The sequence below is a fragment of the Hyla sarda genome, chromosome 1 (assembly GCF_029499605.1).
Source record: "Hyla sarda isolate aHylSar1 chromosome 1, aHylSar1.hap1, whole genome shotgun sequence".
Classification (NCBI taxonomy): Eukaryota; Metazoa; Chordata; class Amphibia; order Anura; family Hylidae; genus Hyla; species Hyla sarda.
Window position 1 is genome coordinate 262,637,802 of NC_079189.1, and position 14,436 is coordinate 262,652,237.

Here is a 14,436-nt window from a genome sequence, read left to right on the forward strand (position 1 = left end):
TTTAAATAGATGTAATTTACAAATATGTTTAACTGTCTGGCACCAGTTGATTTAAAAAAATAGTTTTCCACTGGAGTACCCCTTTAATGAGAGAAATTCAAAAAATGTAATAAAAACTATCATGTGACCAAGAATAAAATAATTAAAACATTTATTATTAAGATGTATACACATGATGCTCAGACTGTCACAAGGCTCTTATGGCAGTCCAGATAAACAGTATGAATAAACAGTAAAATTGTTAAAAAATCGTAATATTGTCATCCACCCAAGCCAAGTCTCTTAAATTGTTACTGTCATAAAAATAACTTTTGTCATGTCGATCAGACATGTTAAAAGTTTTTGATCACACATGGGGGACATTTACTAATCTAGTCTATTCTGGGTATTCTTATAGACCAGCGTATGTGGTAGTCTCCCGTCTATTGTGCTCCTAATTTATCAAAGGTCTCACAGCCCTTGATAAATTCTGTGCTCAGACTTCAGGGTCTACAGCTTAAACTGCATTTAAACCTGCTCCAACATGGTCTGACATTTCAGCGTATTTTGGGCAGATGCGACTTGTCGCACAAAAGTCGCACTTGATAAATTCAGCACCAATGCATTTTCCAATGCATTTCCGTCTAAAATAGACTTGCATGCATCATGTTCTAAAAATCCTCTACAGCAAAAGTCGCAGAAAAGTCGCACATATTTAGACTGCGACTTTCTGTGCGACAAATTTAGACAGGAAAAACCAGTCTAAATCCTTTGATAAATCTCCCCCTTGGTCTCCTAAGACCTGCTGCGATTGTCAGTTGTGTTCAGCTCTTCAGCTGGCCAAGAGACCCATTCATTTCTCTGCATTGACTTCTATGTATGCAGAGAAATGTATGGATCTCTTGACCTGCAGGGGAACAGAGTGCAATGATGCCCACTTCGCTGGCTAATAACTCCCGATCGCAGTGTGTCTCAGGAGACCCAGTGCGATCAACAACTTTTGACATGTCTGCTTGACTTGTCAAAAGTTGTCTTTAATGACAGTAACACTTCATGGCAAAAATGTTATAGTATTCAACATTAGCAACTTTATGTCCTATAATTGGTATAATTTGCATGTTTGGTGATATTTTTTCTAACTCTCCATTATACTATCTATAATAAAGAAAGACAAAACTGAAATCTTGCAGTTTGCCGTACATTATACCTATCAAAAATAAAAAATTACAATCTTCCTATGTCATATAATCATTGTGCTTCCTGTTTGAAAAGTTGTTCAGTATTACAATTTCCAGAAGGCAATGGTTTCCCTCAGCTCTTCATCACAGCCCTCCTGCCAGTTCCCCACTCAGTGCCACTGCAAATCATAGCTCTACACAGCAGACTGTCTCTCCACTGAGGCAGGATTAGTTAAACTAATTGTGGCCCTGGGCAAAATAAAAAACGTTGGTTGGGTGACAAAACATCACAATGTTGCGCTCCTTGCATTGTACTGCATCTTTGCTAATGTAAGTAAATAGAGTTACGGGGCAAACTGCAAATGGCTGTGTCTGCGAACTGACATACATGATAATTCCATCAAGAATTAATTTCTGGCTGTGGCCATTTGGGGGTCACAATATGACTCCATTTACTTGCATTAGCTGAGATTCAGCACAATTCAGGGAGCACTGGGAGACAGACCCCATATCATGAGAACTGGAAGGGTAATGGAGCAATAGCACACTTGATCACTGGCTTCATTCTTTCTTTTTGGGATCTCCATACATCGATGAGTTTAGTACTTTTTTTTTCTCGTTATACAGTGATCCCTCAACATACGATGGTAATTCGTTCCAAACGACCCATCGTTTGTCGAATCCATCGTATGTCCAGGGATCCGTGCAATGTAAAGTATAGGAAGTTACACTCACCTGTCCCCGCCTCTCCGGACCACGTCCTCACTGCTCCCGATGCTGTCCCAGGGGCTCCCGATGCTGTCCCGCTGCTCCAATGTCTTCTTCCGCATCCTCCGGCTTCTTCCGCATCTTCTGCAGGGTCCGGGCCTCACTTTCTGGTGACGTTATTACGCTGCTGCGTCGGCACGGCGTGCGCACTGATGTCATAACGACGCCGGAAAGCAAGGCCCGGACCCTGGAGAAGATAGAGAAGACGCCGGAGGATCGGGAAATGGACCCGGAGCAGCGGGGTTATGTAAGTGAACCTGTCCGGGATGCTTAAATTGCTATCCGACAGCAGCTTAAGCATTTTGCGCTGTCGGATAGCAGTTAATGCGATGGCCCCGACATATAAAAGCATCGTATGTCGATGCTGACATCGACATGCGATGGCCTCTGAGAGGCCATCGTATGTCGATTTTATCATATGTCGGGGCCATCGCATGTCGGTGGGGTTACTGTATAGTGCAGCAATAGGCTATTATAAGGGATTAATTTATAATTTTTGTATATAACTTTTTCTTACTTCTTTTTGCTAATGTGGTAGGCATGGAATAGGCTTAAAGGGGTTATCCACCATAAGGTGATTTAAGTACATACCTGCCAGACAGTAATGGACATGCTTAGGAAGGATCTGCGCTTGTCTTTGGGCTAAATGGCTATGTTGTGAGATTACCATAACACTGTGGCTAGCTTTTTGTGAACTCTTATTTCCTTTTTGAGTTTCCATTTTCCTCCCTCCCACACATCAGCCACCCCACCCATGGAAACATAAATGAGCTGCATCCATTCAAAAGACCTGTGGTTTTCAATCAGGGTGCCTACAGCTGTTGCATTAGTTGCAGATTGATCCCTCCACCTATTGAAGCAGACAGGCTCCCTGTCATCAGCTGACTAGTGAGGCAGGTCTTGGCCGCATTGCAACCTTGGAAAAATCTGAGACAACAGTCATTTTGTATGCTGTAAAAAATAAGTATTGGGGTGAAAATCACAGAAGAATTGTGAGAAAACTGTCACACACTGGTACAGACACTATATTATTGTCAGGATCCGGACTGGTATGCAGGAAGGACACTGGAGTGGATCCTCTGTGTCAGTGAGGTGATGGCGTGGGCCGTACCAGGGGAACGGAATCTAAGAGGTTACAGGTTTTCACCAGAGCCCGCTGCAAAGCTGGATGGACTTGCTGCGGCAGGTAACCCCCAGGTCGTTCCACCCGATAGCGACTCAACTTCACTGACAGCTGAGACAGGCGCGGTACACAAGGACAAGGCAAGGTGAGGTCAGACGTAGTAGATGGTCAAGGCAGGCGGCAAGGTTCGGAGTCAGGGGCAACGGCAAGGGGTCTGGATACACAGGCTAGGGAACACACAGAAACGCTTTCTCAGGGCACAAGGCAACAAGATCCGACAAGGACAGGAAGGGGAAGTGGGATTATATAGTGTAGGGATTGATTGGAACTGATTGGGCCAGGCACCAATTAATGGTGCACTGGCCCTTTAAATCTGAGAGACCCGGCGCGCGCGCGCCATAGAGAGCGGGGCCGCACGCGCCGGGACTGAGCAGGAGGACGGGGCAGGTGAGTGGAACGGGATGCGACTCGCGGGCAGGCACCTCCCGCCGCGCGGATTGCATCCCCGCCGGGGGACACAGAGCAGCGCTCCCAGTCAGCGAGTCTGACCCGGGCGCTGCAAGCAAGATCAGAATGCTGCAAGTACTCCGGGGGAGGAGCGGGACCCAGAGTGCTCGGCGTTACAATTATGAACTACACTAACTTTACAGCCCCTGTAGCTTTGTCAAATAAATGGAATACCCTTTTAATTTAGGTTTACAAATACACAATGATGTTCAGCCTACATTTCCCATGAATCCTATGGTTTTAGGCAAGTGGGTTGGTGTCAGTTCACATTGTGCAGTTGTCATGCATTTTCTTACTCGAATGTCTTTTTTAGAGAAATGTTAATTTGATCTATAATCAAAAGTGAGGTGTTTTATGAAGATTTGACATCTTTAAGCTGTGTTCACATGTTGAATTTTTACAGCATTTTTCACATTTGCAAAAAATGCAGTTTGTGAACAGGGGAGTTGTAAAACTAATATATCACGATTAGAGATGCATGAGGAGACCATTTAGTGGCTGAATGACACAGCGTGGAGGTGGCAGCAGCATGAGGAGACCATATAGTGGCTGAATGACCCAGTCTGGAGGTGACAACAGCCTTACAAGACCATAGGGCCTCACAATTTAAAAGATTAAAGATATTTTTTAACATTTAAATTGAAGATTTCATATAGATGAACCTAAAAAGTTTTATTTTATGTGCACCCCCCCCCCCCCCCCCCCCCCCGCCAGCAGTACTGGCTGGTAGTGCGGGGGACGCTGATCAGTTTGTTGCCTACTGTGCCCGGATCCGTCCCTCCGTTCGGCCAAAATCTTTGTTTTTCTGTATATGCTAATTAGGTGCTAACTGGCACAGGAGGGGTTACTGGCACACTGACGTCAGCGCCGCTCGTCCACAGCGCCACCCAGCTCATCAATATTCCTCCCTCTGCCTCTTCTCCCCGCTCTGTAATGAAGAGGGAGAGGCGGAGAGAGGGGAGGAATATTGATGAGCTGGTCGGCGCTGCGGACGAGTGGCGGTGACGTCAGAATGCCAGTAACCCCGCCTGTGTCAGTTAGCACCTAATTAGCATATACATAAAATCGAAGGTTCATCCGAATGGCGGGACGGAGCCGGGCACGGTAGGCATCAAACTGATCAGTGTCTCCTGCACTACCAGCCAGAACCGCTGGTTAGAGTGTGGGGAGCAAGCAGACAGTTTTCCTTTAAAGTAAAGATTTCAAATAGATGAACCTAAAATGTTTTGTTAATGTGCCAGCAGTATGAGGAGACCACATAGCGGTACTGTGACACAGCCTGGAGGTGGCAGAAGCATGAGGAGAATATATAGTGGCTGAATGATACAGCCTGGAGTTGGAGGCAGCAAGAGCAGACCATATAGTGGCTGAATGACACAGCCTGGAGTTGGCAGCAGCATGTGGAGATCAAATAGTGGCTGAATGACAAAGCCTGGAGTTGGCGGCAGCATGAGGAGACCATATAGTGGCTGAATGACACAGCCTGAAGTTGGCGGCAGCTTGAGGAGAACGTATAGTGGCTGAATGACACAGCCTGGAGGTGGCAGAAGCATGAGGAGAACATATGGTGGCAGAATGAGACAGACTGGAGGTGGCATAGTGAGGCAGTGGGTGGCAATACCAGTACCCGGTGACGAAGGTGGGTGAAGAAAGAACTTGGCATCAGATGTGTGGCATCAGGCTGGTTTGGCTGCCCAGAAGTCTAGCAGATCTTCAAGGTGTGGTGGCATGGTCATGTCAATGCATGCCACCACCTGCTGGTTCAGGTCCTGCTCCAGGTCTACCTGCTGCTGATGAGTTGCTTCACTATTTGGGTGAAGAAAGGTACTCATCAGTGACTGTAGACTCCGGCTGCTGCTGATGGAGCTGGTACTGCTCCTGCCATCCCACCTCTCCCCAGCAGCCATGGCAGTGGAAGGTGATCGCAGAGGGCCCCCCGAGTCAGACCTGCGAGAGGATGGACGAAGGCGCAGATAGGCATTGGCCAACTACATAGGATGTCTCTGTAGTAGGTCAGTGTGTCCTTCCTCTCAGTGGGTGTAAAAAGGCTCCCATTTTGTGCCGGTAGCGATGGTCCAATAAGGTGGAGATCCAGAAGTCATCCCACTGCCGAATAGTGAAAATTCTGCGGTCACTATGCAAGCAAGTAAGCATGCATTGTGCCATTTGTGCAAGTGATTCGGAGGGACTCCCTGCCTCCATCTCCACTGCATAATGCCACGGTGTGTTAGGGTCCTTTGTCTTGCCTTACTCATAACTCTCTAGCTCCTATGTCTGCTCCTGCTCCTCCTCCTCTCCTGTCAGATGACTAGAAAAACCTCCCATCTCCCAACAGGGCTCATATGGCCGTGAGATGTAGGCACCACGTCTCCAGTGCCCTGAACAGCCATCGTTTCCAACACGTGTTGTAGTAAATGAAGCAGTGGAAGGATGTTGTTCATCCTGTAATCCTGACGAATGATTCATAAGGTGGCTTCCTCAAAGGGCCTGAACAAATGTCAGGTGTCACGTATGAGCTGCCACTGGTTGACATTGAAGTTACACAGGGGAGTTCCCCTATCCGCTTGGATCATCAAGAAATCGATGATGTGGAAACGTCGCAAATCAGACTATGTTGGGAGATATCGTTCTGACGCTGCAGCTCAAGGAGGGTGTGCTTTGCCGTGTGCCGAGTGTTTGAAGTGCATGCAAAGTTTTCTTCCCATTGTCTTGCAGATGGGGGGAAACACTTCAGGAACCACTTGACAACCAGATTGAACACGTGTGCCATGCAGGGCGCATGGCTCAGGCTTCCTTGTCGCAGCACAGACAAGATGTTCTTTCCATTGTTGGTCACCATGGTTCCCATTTCCAGTTTTGTAGAGTAAGCCATGATTCGATTTCTTGATGAATGACTTTTAGCAGTTCCTCCCCTGTATGACTCCGTTTGCCAAGGCAAACCATGTGAAGAACAGTGTGACACCGCCATGCCCTGCACACATGGTATGCTTGAGGGACACTGAGACTTGTCCGTGCAGTGGAGGCTGAGGACACTGAGGCGGATTCGCAAACTGTCACAGAACCAACGGCCTGAGAGCATGGAGGCAGAAGCAGCATGACCTGTCCAAGTTGCTGTTGTGGCTGTGCAGGAACCCCATTCACCCAGTGGGCTGAAAGGGCATCTATTGTCCCTGACAGTAGTTACAGCTCCACACGTCGGCGCTGCTGTGCACTTTGGTACACACCCACAGGCTCAAGGACTGGCCTACTTTGTGTTCCACAAAATTGTGCAGGGCTGGTACTGGCTTCTTCTCAAAGAAATGACGGCTTGGGACTCTCCACCTCGGCTCAGCACAAACCATCAGTTCTCTGAAAGGTGCAGAGTCCACCACTTGAAAAGGGAGGGACTGCAGCACCAGCAACTTAGACAGGAGCACATTCAGCTTCTGCGCCGTTGGATGAGTGGGCGCATACTTTTGTCTCTTGGACATGGCTTCACCGATGGATTGCTGGTGGAATGACTGACTCGAAGTAAGAGGAGCAGGAGCATCTGGAGCGACAGAAGATGGGTATGACACACAGCTCCCTTCGGCTGAGGTGGTGGAGCCTTGGCTGGCTGAAACTGGGAGTGGCGTGCCACTGGTGGATACAGCTGGCTGGACCACCACCTCGGAGCCACGGTTCTCCCAGGCCGCTTTATGGTGATGCTGCATACGTTGACACATGGCCGTGGTGCCAACATTGGGACCCTGGCCATGCTTCACCTTCTGCTGAGACATCTTGCATGTGGCAAGGTTAATATCCTCCGGATGCTTGACCAACGACTGCCACACCACCAAATAGCTGATTTTCCCACCAACAGTCCACACTGATTGACTGCTACTGCCGCCAACTTCAGCAACCCCAATTCCACTACCTCCCGGGAAGGCAGGCTGCCGCGAAGCTGGTGGTCTACCATGGGCACGTTTGGCTCCAGACTTTCCACTTCTTCCACCATGCTGACTGCCAACCATGCTACCACCTTGCTGGCTCAGCTGCTGCCTCACGGGCAACCTGCAACCCTCTTCTCCTGATGATGATGATGATGATGATGATGAAGCCCCCTTCTTCACCCAGCTCCCAAGTGCGATCGGCTTCATCATTATCGAGTTTTGTCTGCACATCACTGATGTCCTCCTCAGGTTCCTACAAAGTGTCTGCTTCAGAAGCCTGAACGCTCGCAACACCACCTCCCACGCCACTCTCCTCATCACTACTTGCCTACCTAGTGGAGGAAGCGGCAGATGTCTCCTCCACTTCTTGGCTGGGCAGTAGCTGCTGACTGTCCTCTAGATCATCCTCACTAAATAGTGGAGCTGAACCCACAGCTAGGGATGAGCAAATCGATTCTGACAAATACAAATTTGTTACAAATTTTAGGAAAAATTCGATTTGAATTGAATGGGAATATTGCCGTGATTCTATTGCACGAATTACTTCATTAAACTCCATTTAGTGCGGTCCAGGCTCCTGGGCATCTAAAATGGTGGATCCACATGTGAGGACATGGGGCAAGGAATCCTGGGAAGGCGGGAACAAGGGTAGGCAGGATGACCCTGAATTGTATTCAGCCTATCAGCAGCCAGTCACCCCTGTGATATCACAGCCCTATATAATGGGCAGCCATATTGCGGCCAGTCACTTCAGCATTTCACTGCAGAGAGATAGATAGGGACAGAGAGCAGTGTGTTTTGCACAGAAAAGCATTCTTAGTGCAGCGATTCACCTCCCAGTCACTGTCTACAGCGTTCTATTACAGAGAGGGACAGAGAGCAGCGTGTTGCACAAATCAGCAGAGATTCAGCTCAAGCACAAATCCTGCCTAGAAGCACTGATAGGGAAGGGAGTGAGATTGAGAGAGAAAGTGCAATTTTGGCTGTAGTACACAGTGACTGTGTGCTGCAGAACTGTTGTGGACTGCTGATATTGTGCACAAATACTTTTTTAAGCGTACTGTAGCGTATTGTCCTCCCCTCATAAGTGCATACAACAATGCCATACGAAGGGTCCAGTTCGGAACAGAAACGCGTTACTTTCTGTGCTCATAAACCATGTTTTAGACACTGAGAAGGGTCTATAGAACTTTCTTTCCATCAGGACCAGCGCCATCAACGGCCCAATTTTGCCTTTTCTTGTTACTTACACTGCTGGTACATTGCTGTTGCTCCAGAGGACCATGGCTGCAGACCTCAGATCTCATCTAAGGCTATCATAGGTGTTGTGCTCTCAGCACAACGCAAATCGGTGAGTGCAACAATTTAACCTGTCTCCATCTCACCTATAAAACATCCTTCACTAGGGGTGCATATCCCTGTTTTTTTCTTTTACCTTTTCTATTTCACAATCTCTAGGCCCTTAAGACTTTAACCGGAACAACATGGCATATCACTTAGGTGTATGCACAGGTTACACGTAATAGAGGACAATACAATTTTAGTGCTCTGCTCACCCTAACTGGCTGGCTACTATTAGCTTTTCAGTTGTTGTATACACCAGTGCTGCAGCACACAGTCGCTGTGTACTACACCCAAAATTGCACTTTCTCTCTCAATCTCCCTCCCTTCCCTATCGGTGCTTATAGGCTGGATTTGGGCTTGAGGTGAATTGCTACTGTAAAAAATCTATACTGTCCCTCTCTCTTTCTGCAACAGAACGCTGCTGTGACTGGGAGGTGAATTGCTGCTGTAAAAAATGCTTTTCTGTGCAACACACACAGCTGTCTGTCCCTCTCTCTCTCTGCAATAAATGACTGACGTGACTGGCCGCAAGATGGCTGCCAATTATATTGAGCTGTGACATCACAGGGGCGGCTGGCTGCTGATAGGCTGCATGCTGCATGTGATTAAGGGTCATCCTGCCTTCCCAGGATTCCTTGCCCCATGTCTCCACATGTGGATCCGCAATTTTAGATGCCGTGGAGCCTGGACCCCACTAAATGGAGTTTAAAGGCATACTCTGGCACTAAGACATCTTATCCCCTCTCCAAAGGATATGGGATAAGATGCCTGATCGCGGGGGTCCCACCCCCTCCATAGGCTTGTATTGAGGGGGCGGAGCGTGACGTCACTATGCTCCATCCCCGTAATCGCTAGTAATCAGACCCGGAGCGAGCACGCTCCGTGGCTGATTCTAACGGGGTGCGGCGTGGAAGATCACGGGGGTCCCCAGCGGCGGAACCCCCGCGATCAGGCATCTTATCCCCTATCTTTTGGATAGGGGATAAGATGTCTTAGCGCCAGAGTACCACTTTAATGAAGCGATTTGCGTGATCGAATCTCGGCGATATTCGCATTCGTTGTGAATCAAATGTTTCCTGAAATTTGTAACGAATTCGGATTTGTCAGATGTTTGCTGATGATAAACCTGACCTCTTCTGTCCTTGCATCAATCACCACAGGATCTTCCCATAGGTCTCATGTCATCATGCATATAATTACTCGGATCTATATGTTTTACATGTTCTAGATTAGAGTTGAGCGAACTTTTGAAAAGTTCGTATCGCCGGACTTGCCAAACTTTTCAAAAATTGGGAGTTAGGTTCGGCTCGGTTCGCTAGTGACATCTGTCTACCATCTTATGCTGTACGCTAGTGATATCAGTCCGTCATCTCATGCTGTATGCTAGTGATATCAGTCCTCCATCTCATGCTGTAAGCTAGTGACATTAATTCGCCATTTTGTGCTGTACTCTATTAACATCGGTCTTCCATCTCATGCTGTACGTTATTAACATCAGTCAGCCACCACCTGCTGTACGCAGACTACTACAAGTAACACCAATCCAACATCACCCTACTTCCAGCCAGGCCTACACATACACAACCCAGAAAAGGGATAATTTTTTCTTTTCATACAAGAGCTGTCTTTTTCTAAGTCTTTACGCCAATTCTGTTGCTACTCCCAAAATTTTTTGGAACGCTTAGAAGAATCCATGATGTCTTCTTCACTTGCTAGACTAAGAGCCTCTTGCTACCCAAAAAAAGGGATAATTTTTGGAACGCTTGTTACAATCCATGCCATCTTCTTCACTTGCTAGACTGAGAACCTTTTGCTACTTGAAGAAAAGGGATCATTTTTGGCAAGCTGGAATAAAGCCACTACATCTGCCCATGCCTCCGTGTGCAAATTAACACCGGAGGGCATCTACTGACAACCATGGATACTTAATGCCGGTTTATTTTGATGTGAATCTTTTCCAACTTACCTGACAGGACCGGGGAGGAGGATGGCATGACTCAGATAAGGCAAATTAAGAAAATGTGCTGCCTGTGGAAGAGGCCTAGCTGTTAGACAGTTGGGAGGGATCTGGGGGATTAACAGTAGCAGCAGCAGCAGCTGTGGGGCATCTTGACTATCCCATGCGGCCTTGTGGTGACGCTCCATATGCCTATGTAGAGACGTAGTTCCCACACTCGGACCCTGGCCACGACTTACTTTCTGTTTTGCAGAGATAACATATTGCCACATTCTCTGCATCAGGTAAGGTCAAAAAGAAGTTCAACACATGAGAATATTGGACAGGGACTGTGCCACCTGACTGTGCCCCTCCTCTGGATGTTTTTTCCCCTACCTCGGCTACACTCTCCTTTGCTGATACTGACACTACCCTCCTGCGCTGAACATGTCAGCTCATGCCCCTGTGGTTCCCACATCCTGTCTAACGCCACATCATTGTCAACATCAAACTCCTCATCGTACATGCCATTACTCTCTGCATGGACTTCTTGCTCCCCCTCAGCATAGCCACCTTGACACCTTACAGTATCCGCACCCCACCTACCACAACCAGTGCTGCTTGTGCTGGGCCTGACCACTGATTCTACCTCCACCACCTCGCCAACACACTCTAAAGCTTGACTGTCTCCACACAACTCCTACCCATGGCTAGTGTTATCCTTCTGCGTAGCAGCAGGGGGGGAGGCAAAGCCAAAGATGAGGATACACAGCATCTGGGATGGACCTTTCCAGCTTCCCATGTGAGTGTAGATGCGAAGGAATCCACTGATTGGGGGCTCACCATCAGATTGTAAGTGTCTTCCTCCTCAGAATGACAGAAATATTCCAGTAAAGCTGGATCATCCAGTGAAACCACATAACCTCTCTCAGGCAGTGAGAACTTGGGATGGTTGACGCAGCTACCACACGACACCTGGCTTCTGTTGCCACTACCTGTACTAGTACTGCCACAAACATTCTTACTGGCAGAAAACAACTCTGTCCACCAACTATCGGTGCTTATAGGCTGGATTTGGGCTTGAGGTGAATTGCTGCTGTAAAAAATCTATACTGTCCCTCTCTCTTTCTGCAACAGAACACTGCTGTGACTGGGAGGTGAATCGCTGCTGTAAAAATGCCAGCTGTACACAGGATCTGTATACCATATAAGTTATTATAAACAGGGCCATATAGAGATAGACACCAGCTGTACACAGGTTGTGTATACCATATAAATGATTACAGTTACATTTGAGGACTCACAATCAACAGTTTTTCTGATCAGTGTCACCCTTTTTCGTTTTCTTCTCTGTCCGCATCAGACAGCCATGTCGACTTCTTCAAGCCAAAACATATGTAAGAAAAACATGTTACACTGCATTTTTACAGTGCCCTCCCCTCCTCTACACAATCTCCCCATCTATAGGCCCAAACTGTTATAATGCCCTCATGCACAGTAAAAGGGCAGGTAGGTAGCTAACAAGGTAGCCAGGTATTAGGTAGGTAACTAGCCAGATAGGTAGATAGCCAGGTATGTAGGTAGGTGTGTAATTAGGTAGCCAGGTAAATAAGTATCCAGGTAACTAGCTAGGTAGTTTATCATTACATTTTACCACAAAATCTATGGGAAAAGCAAATAACAATATTTGTGGGTCAAATTTTCTTTAAAAAAAACAGAGCAGTTTGCAAATGTGGTAGGATTTGTTTCTACACAAAAATGACACATTGGCTCAGATTAATCAAACTGTGTGAGAGAAAAAGTGGAGTGATTTTACCACAGCGACCAATCACAACTCAGCTTTCCCTTTACCAGAGATCGTTAGCTGAGCTTTAATTGGTCGCTGTGGAAAAATCACTCTATTTTTTCTCTTACACAGGTTGATAAATCTGGGCCATTATCTTTATAATAATATGAAAATATTACAACGATGCCCACATTATAGTGGTTTTGTATTATTTTACTACTTTTAAAAAATGTTGCTTTTTGTAGGAAAATGTGTAAGTTTCAAATCATCCTCTTACCCCGATAACTTTTATTTTTCCGTATATGGGGATGTATGAGGGCTCATGATCTGTAGTTTTTATCGGTACCATTCTTGACCAGATTGGACTTTTTGATATTTTTTAAAATTCATTTTTATATATGAAGGTATGTGAAGTGACCAAAACTCAGCAATTCTGGACAAATGATTGCTGTCATTCCAAAGCAAAATTGGTGGCGCAAATAACAAGCCCTCATATAGTTCTGTAGGTAGAAAATTTAAAGCATTATGATTTTTAGAAGATGAGGAAGAAAAAACCAAAGTGCAAAAATGAAAATGTCCTATATTATAGTTTTCTCACCATATTTAGTCCCTTTTGGGAACTGTCACATGTCACATTTTGTTTGCAAACACTGAACAGTGCTGTACTCTAGCACAGCATTGATCAGTGTTATTGGCATATATTTATACAGGCTGCCTATATTCTTGTAGTGCCGATCTGACGGTACTTAGCCAGGTAAGGCCTCTTCAGCCTTCCTCTCAGCTGATTGGGACTCTGTTATTTTGCCGGTGTGATCCTAATCAGTTTCCCTAACTGTCTAGCACATGCATTTTAACACTTTTAGACACTGCCATCAAGTGTTAATGTCGGACATCAGCCTGATTGGTGATGTCTGGCATAAGCTAATGATTTATACAACACAGTGGGAGCAGGCACAGTGTGTACATGTACGCCTTGCATCCTTAGGGCTCATTCACACGGACGGATCCACAGCCTATTTTACGGTGCAGATCTGCCGACAATGGACCCTACAGTGCTGCCTCCATCTGTGCCTGCTCATAGCAGCAGTCTGCAGTATACTCGCACACATCTCGTCTACTCTCGGCCTAGCTCAGGGAGCAGGGGGAGCGGCCGCAATGTGTGCAAGTACACTGTGCATGCACATGGTGACTCGCACATCGCAGCGTGTCTGCTCGTATCAGCGGACTGCCGCTATGAGCAGGCATAGATGGAGGCAGCACTGTAGGGTCCATTGTCGGAGGATCCGCACCGTAAAATACGCTGTGATTTCGTCCGTGAGAATGAGCCCTTAGGGTACGTTCACACGTACGGGATCTGCTGTATATTTTCTGCAGCTGATTTTGCTACCCATTGAAGCTAATGGGTTGTAAAATCAGCTGCAAAAAATATGCAGCAGATCATGGTTAATGATAAATAAACATGCAGTGTGTTCACATATTGTGGCCCCAGTTGGGTCACTTTCCCTCCTCCAGTATCCAAACAGGTCACAAAAAGGTACACTGCCAGAACAATTAAAAAAAAATCTCGGCAAAAATGGCGCACTTTTACAGCAATTTACAAAAATCGCTACTTTACACACACCCCAGCCCCCAGGTTACACTGCTAGTCAGGGGAGAGAGAGGCAGCACACATGGACATTATTGTTGCTCGCCAATATTCGCAATGCAAATTTTATTCGAATGCGAATATTGGTGAATACTCACGAATATAGCACTATATATTCGCAATTACGAATATTCGTGTTTTTTTTTTTCACAGTACACATCACAGTGATCATCCCTCTCTGCTTCCAGCTTGTGTGGTGTAAAGAAGGCTATAATACTACTGTGTGAGACTGGCGTGCGAATTTTTGCATGTAAATTTT